The following is a 7,531-nucleotide window of genomic DNA, read 5'->3' on the forward strand; positions in this document are numbered from 1 at the left end:
AGAATACTGTTGCACGGTATTCTAGTTGAAATTTAGAAACAAATGGATTTCTAAGCAGAAGATGAGAGTGGAGGCTTTTGCAATGTTTGATTAGCATTTCAGATTTTCAGTTGAGTTTGCATCGAAGATTACAAGATGTTTAAATAGTAATTCTCAAACTCTGTAAAAGGAGTACGTTTAACGTCTCAGCAGTCTGTTTAGCCTAAGGAGGTCACCGGATATTTGAAAATCCGTATTCAATCCGCGTTCGTATCCGTTGAGGAGATTCTGAATCTGTCCGAAAACTAATCGGATACGAATATGATAATCCCCTTATCTGATCAATTATTACCCGATTTGTTTAGCAATCCGATGGTAATAAAATTTCTTAACTATATCTGTGTCCGTCTATCCGATTAAGTTATCTTATTGGATGTTGTTCTCTTATTTTTATAATTTTATAAGTTAAGTTAATATGTTCTTTTTATAGATTTTCTATTGGTTTATATATATCTTTTAATTTAATTTAATTTAATGTATTGTGCTACGTGGAATTACATATTTACTAAAATAAATAGAAGATAAAATGAAAAGTAAAAAACGTAACAAAATCGAAGACAAAAAAGAATAGAAGAAAATGGTAAAGATGTCAACAGATAGTCGAAAATTCTTATTTGATGCATTCATATCCATTTAGGAGAATATGTATTCAAAAAATCACTATCTGGAAACTATCCGAATCCGTTCAAAAATTATTAGGATATTATCTTAATCCTTTCAAATATAATCGAATACGAATATGATAATGCCACTATTCAAAACAAATTCGATCCATCTACTTCTTTATCACTATAGCCGGACTTCTCTGGAGATGGAACAATTCTCTATTAGCCATGTTGATAATTTGAGAACCATGCTTATGGATCAATATGCAATAATGGAAGATAGTTTTTCTTCTGTTTTTGAGTTATCTCGACTTTCAACCTAGATTGAATGGCTTTCAAAATGCCGAAAAGCCTTTTGGCTCAATAAATCTAGACACATTTATATTAAGGAGAGAGATAGGAATACTAGGTTTTACCATTCGGTGTCGAGACTAAACCTTTGAAAAAGAAGAATCGACTTTCTACTCTACGATGAAGGAGTTAGAATTGATAATCCAAAGGATATGGCTCACGAGTTTGCCTCTCATCTCAAAATCAGTTTTATCTCATCTGAACCCCTTGACTCATCTTTTGTGAAATGTTTATTTGAGATTTTTTTTTTATGAAAGAGAAAAATATATTAGATAAAGAGAGTAGAATCTACAGTCCTGAGAGTAACAAAAAGTCATATGACCTTGAATTGCCTGATGGGTAAATTTGTTCATCCAAAAAATTAAAAAGTTATCCTCGGTTAGAAAAAATTTTGGTATTTAGTTCAAAAAACCAAAGGGAGGATAGCCCACGAGCAAGCTTCCTGTGAAGGTTGTGGGACAAAACACGGCAAAGCTTTGTTTGATATCCAGACTTCTTTCATCCTTAGGCCCATTGCCTTCGCCTGCTTAACGCCACTCATAATCGCTATTACCTCTGGCTCCAAATCGTGATGGGCTGAAAAATATCCTGCAGCTGTCAAAATGAAACGTCCTTGTGACAAAATGCAAAAAAAAACCCAGGATGAGGAGTCTATACCTGGTGTAAAGATTCCTGCGCATATTAAAATATGAAAGTGAGAATAAGGTAAATATTCCCATTCTTACCATTACCTACTTTGCCGATGGTACTACGTTTGAGAATGGGAATAGATTTGGCAATACTGTTCCAAGACCAAGATCCATGTTTAATCATTATCTTGTGATTGAAAATTGAATTGTTGGGAAAATTTTTGGATTTGAGAACTTAGCCCAGAGTGCAGATGGTTGGGTAATTGAACACCAGCTAAACTTGAGCATCAAGACTGAGTTAATAATGGAGGCTTTTCGAACACCCAGGCCTCCCATAGAACGAGGAATACAAATCTTATCCCAAGCAATAAGAGACATCTAAGGTAAGAAGGAATGGAAGAGAGGACTGATTGTATCATCATACGCCGGCCTACAAAAGAAAAGAAAAAAAAAAATGAGTCTTCCAAGAAACCAGTTTGTTGCTCACCCGATTCACAATAAAGCTTAGGTCCTTGACTTTCATTCTGAAATGAAAAAGATTAGTACCAAGATACTTAGAGGTCTTAGCCATTTCTTTGATTCCAATAACTGAACATAAATGAAGTCTTTCAGTGGGAGAAACATTTCTACTAAACCAAAGACCACTTTTATCTAGGTTTTATTTCTTGGCCCGAAAGGTCAGAAAAAAGGTCCAACACAGCCTTAATTGTGCGAAGATCCTCAGCCGTAGCCTGGCAAAAAATGAAAGTATCATCTGCAAAAAGCAGATGAAAGATTTCCAGGGCTTGCCTGGCAATCTTGATTCCACAGAATAGTCCAAGGTCCCTGTAAGTAGCAAGAAGACAACTTCTACAACTTGATTGACACCCTTATTTTTCTAAAACTTCATTCTCTATCAAAATGGATGGTAGTCCTTCTGAGTTTTTTAAAGCTTCTAGGGGAATTAGACAAGGATGCCTTTTGAGTTCTTATTTATTCATTTCTACAATGGAAGTTCTCTCTCGGTTACTTAAGGCTTAGAGAGACCTTGATTTATTTAGGAGCACTAAGGTGGCAAGATCAGCTTCAGAGATCTCCCATCTCTTATTTGTTGGTGATACTTTTAATTTTTGTAGAGCTATTGTGGATGATATCCCTTACCATTAAGGTTATTCTGGATATATTTTCTGACCTCTCAGGTCAGGAAACAAATCTAGATAAAAGTGGTATGTTTTTCAGTGAGAATATTCCAACTTCAGAAAGGTCTGTGTTGCTCTTTGATAGGTATTAATGAGATGCCCAATAACTCCATTTATCTTAGAACTAATCTTTTTCACTCTCGTTCCAATGTCAAAGATTTGAGAGGTTTTGTGCATAAAATGAAAACCAGACTTTCTACTTAAAAATCTAACCAACTTTCTTTTGCAGGGTGTAAGGTTCTCATACAATGAGTGTTGAGCTCAATACCTTCTTATCTTGTGTCTTCTTTTTTTTCCCTCTCAAAATTTTCAAAATTATAGACTTTATTTGCCTTAATTTTTGGAATGAAATTAGAGGAAAAGGTAAAAAGCTTTTTTAATTGCTTGGGATAAAATTTGTTCTCCCATAACCTCAGGGGGTTTGGGTATTAGAAAAAGCTAAGACACATAACAAAGCTCATATTCTTAAGCTAGGATGGAGATCGCTTACTAACATCAATGATCTTGTTCTGTTTGGATCCATGTAGCCGATCCCATTAAGTTGGGATAAGGCTGAGTTGGTTGTTATTGTTGTTGTTCCTCCCCTTTTCTGCTCCCTTCGATCCAAGTCTGAATTCCATCAAACTACTGAATTGAAAGTTCCATGAGGTCTCCTTAGTTACTAAGGGTATGTTTGGTTGCACATAGGTTCCGTCAAAATGTTCTTGATACAAAAGTGTTCTTTTTCAATTCCGTTATGTTAGAATTTTCTTTGGCTGAAGTTTAGTGTTTGGTAAAAATGTTTCAAAAATGTTCCTAGAACAGAAAAATAACATAAACATTTGAAAAATCTTTTACAAATTGCTTCTTACCACTACAACCGATAATTACGTAAAACCATTTGCCTCACACTTAACCCAAATAATTAAAAAAAATCTGTATTATCAAATTTTCCACTGTAATCGATAATTATAAAAACACGATTACTATTCCATTAATTGGGATAATTATGAAAATGCCTTTACATAGATGGCTGAATAGGTACGAGTACATTGATATACATAGAAGGATATTTAATTGAATTTTAGTTTGAAATTTGATAATTGGCAAATCAAGATTTTGCTACTTTTCTATCTAATGACAATAATTACCACATTCCATTTAAGTTGAATAATTAATGAAATATAATTACAACGGTGTAAATCACAATAATGCCCGTCAACAAGATTAGCCATATGAAAAAAAAATGATGGTGCAATCGGAAACAATATACAATAATCAGCGGTGCCTACTAGGGTGCGACCAAGATTTATATCGTTTACGGTTCTCTGACCGATGCGGTTTCCTAGTGCCTCTCACAAGAGGGGTGGTGGGACCCACCCGGGGCACCTGACCAAACACTTTGCCTTGGTGAGATCCACCCTCCTCTTGTGAGAGGCACTAGAGAACCGCACACGATAAAAATTCGCTGCGACCATGTTGCCCTCACCCAGAATCAAACACATGTGGATATGCTTGAACTACATGATTTGCGTGAAGTCTAGATCTGTACTCATCCACCCAAAGAAATGATTGGGGATGATCCCCATTGACAGAAATGTGTAATAATAACGACCAAAGTTGTTCTTTGTATGTACCATATATCCTCATAATCATCCAACAATGGCCTCAGTAACACAAAGGAGGCATTTAAGTTTTTGTCATATTTCTGCAAGTTATAAATGAGTAATCAAGATCATAATGAATGCTCATAACCAAATGTCAAAAAAAGAATGCATTATAAATCGAATCTCCTCGTGGCCATTATGTCTTGCAAACTGATTTGCAATATCTTTCCTTAGATTAGTCATCTCTTGATCAGTCACACTGACTACCGTGAGGAATTAATGTAGAAGGACCAGCAACATCCTCCTCTTCCTCTCAACTATAGCTTCATCATCTCCTAATCTTGCAACAAATTTGTTTGCTTCTTGTTCTTCTCAGATGTAGTTAATGAAGTTCACAACAAACTAGCATAATGTAACTGTGGTAACTGATGGAGAATTGGGGAATTGCTTTTTGTAGCAAGGAGAAGAACTTAGTAATCAGTCAAGCACAGATCAAAGTAGAGAAGAAATCAAAGGAGAAGAATGGGAGAACTACATCAACAATAGAACTAGAGTATACGTTCTATTGCTCGCTGACTAATGCTTTTATTTATAATATGCAAATAGAAAGAAGAGAGTTACAAGGAAATAAGGAAACATAGTAAACTGCTTCCTAAGAACACCCAAACAAATCTAACTATTGGACCCCATTCACGATAGAGACAGACCTCCTATCGTGGTTCATGACTCCTATAGGATTATACTTTAACAATCCCCCTCAAGCTGGAGCATACAAATCTCCCATGCCCAGTTAGGAACAACACTTCCGGAAAACAGGACAAAAAAGAGACTTAGTGAACACATCAGCCAACTGATCAGAAGACAAAACAATGATAATTACTTAAGACAACAGCACCGCTATAGCAGGGTTCACGTCTTTATATGGTGATTCCATCAGAATCCTTGGTATTTGTGCAACCAATTTTGGGATGTTGACACCCTAGCATGGCCACAAGGGTTGATTCATCAACATGTATATTATCAATAACTTTCATGGTCTATGCCCTAGCTCTGGACTGTGTAAAGCCAGATATTGATATGTCAAAGGAAAGCTGCATAGAAGATGGTTGAAGAGACTAGTTTGTCATAATACTCTGCAATTCAACCTTTAATTTTACCCCACCATGCCTTCGAAAAATAAAAATATTCATGTTATTTGCCATGCATCTACTTACACGCAGAGCCTTGAGGAGGCCTACGACAACTCAAATTTAGAAAGATAAGCATGTCAATCAAGGGGTTTAGTCATACAGAAGTTATTAGTGAAACCCAATAGTAACTCTCTCAAGGTTTGTCCTTATGAAACAGGGAAGACTGTCATGTGCACTAAGTGCATGTTTGGGAAGTCACCTGGTTCTTTTGCTTCTAGACAGCAAGGAGCTAGGACCAACCAGAGGCGTTGGTTTGGAATAATCTGTGTCTCCTACCTCATGAGCGTCACATAAACCTGTAACTCCATGCCCCCCCAAAAAAAGCTTCTTGGCTTCTAGTGCTGGAGGAGGTGATTATTCCAACATGAGGCTACATATTGTTTCCGCCCATTTGCAAACCAAAAATAGTTGGCTCCTAGGTTCCAAAAGCATAAGACCCGAAAGAATTCCCAAACATGCTCCAAATGGAGGCACCCAGGTTCATAGGAAAAAAATTACGAATCTTGTAAATGTAAATAGACCAAATTCCTATTAAACAGAATAAGAAAAATCACAAATGCTCTACTTGGGGTCTTTTTGGTATCATTTTCATTTTCTGATACAAAAACGTTTTTACAAGTGTTTGGTACAATTTATAAACCCTATTTCTATTTACAAAACATCAAAATAACAGAAAAACCAATTGAGACTTTATTATGGATATTTGCTATTATTATTAGAAAAGCAAACCCTTGACCTCCTCCTCTTCTTCTCCTTCCGAGCCCTCTCACCTGCCACTGAAACCAGTTATCACACCAGCACCCTGCCCTTGCCCCATGTGCGACATACAGCCCCAGCCCCATCAACGCCCCCGCACCAGATTCCTACCCTTGCCCATGTGTGATATCTAAACCAGCCCTATTAGCGCCTCCGCCCTACACATCATCCTTGCCCTGCGAATTTGACAACAGAATACCCAATGTTCAAGGAAGAAAGTGGTTGTGACAGCAGGGAGTTGAGTTCTGGTCCTCATTCTGAGGCCCCAAATGCCCCTGTTGGGCAAGTGCCTTTTCCTTCTCCTTGAGCTGTTTCAAAACAAACATATAAATGCAGGACTTTGTTACACATTTCAGTATTTCCCTAAAGCCAAATTAGCAAATGTAGAAGCGCAATGGAATATCTCCTATGAAGACAAACGAAGCTCACCTTCTTCATGAGCTGGTTATTTTGCTGCTGCAACGCTTTCTCCTGTAATATAGGCAAGTGAGATGGTGCTGGAAAAATTTTTAGTTCCGGTTTTAGCTAAACTAGTCACAGCCTGACTGAAGCAAAATGCAATTTTAGTTCCCTTTCATTTGTTTCATTAAAGTGGGATTAGCTCAAATCTGGAACACAAAAGCAATTATTCAACAATACATTATGTAATTCATCCATTGAAAACCAAATTGTTACCATAGCAGCTACCAAATTATTTCAATTAGAAACCAACAAACACGACAAGTTTAAAGATAGAAGAGACGGGAAAGAATTGAAATACATTTGGACAATTCGAAATCCGGAATCCGTTTTTTATTTAGAAAATTCAAAACATGCAATAGATTCCAACTTCAGAAGTAAAGAAACGACAATGATAAAGTTTAGATTGGGGAGGAAGATGGGTGAAGAGGGCATCTCTTCACCTACAACTTAAACTACATATGGGCTTTGGGCCCTTTCTTAAAAAATTGTTATAAAAATCATTTGCACATGAACATAACAAACCTATTTTTCATTCTACAATCAATTATGTTTAGTAATTACCAAACAATTTTTATTTTTCGATTGAAAATGGTTTTCAGTAATGACTTTTTTAAATAGACAAAAAACAAAATGAAAAATGATACCAAAAAGACCCTTAATGATGAAACTAAAGCAATGTAACATATAGTTATGCCAAGGAACCATGTATCCAATCAGAGAGATTTGGAGGGCATT

This window comes from Telopea speciosissima, chromosome 11 (genome assembly GCF_018873765.1).
Source record: "Telopea speciosissima isolate NSW1024214 ecotype Mountain lineage chromosome 11, Tspe_v1, whole genome shotgun sequence".
Taxonomy (NCBI): Eukaryota; Viridiplantae; Streptophyta; class Magnoliopsida; order Proteales; family Proteaceae; genus Telopea; species Telopea speciosissima.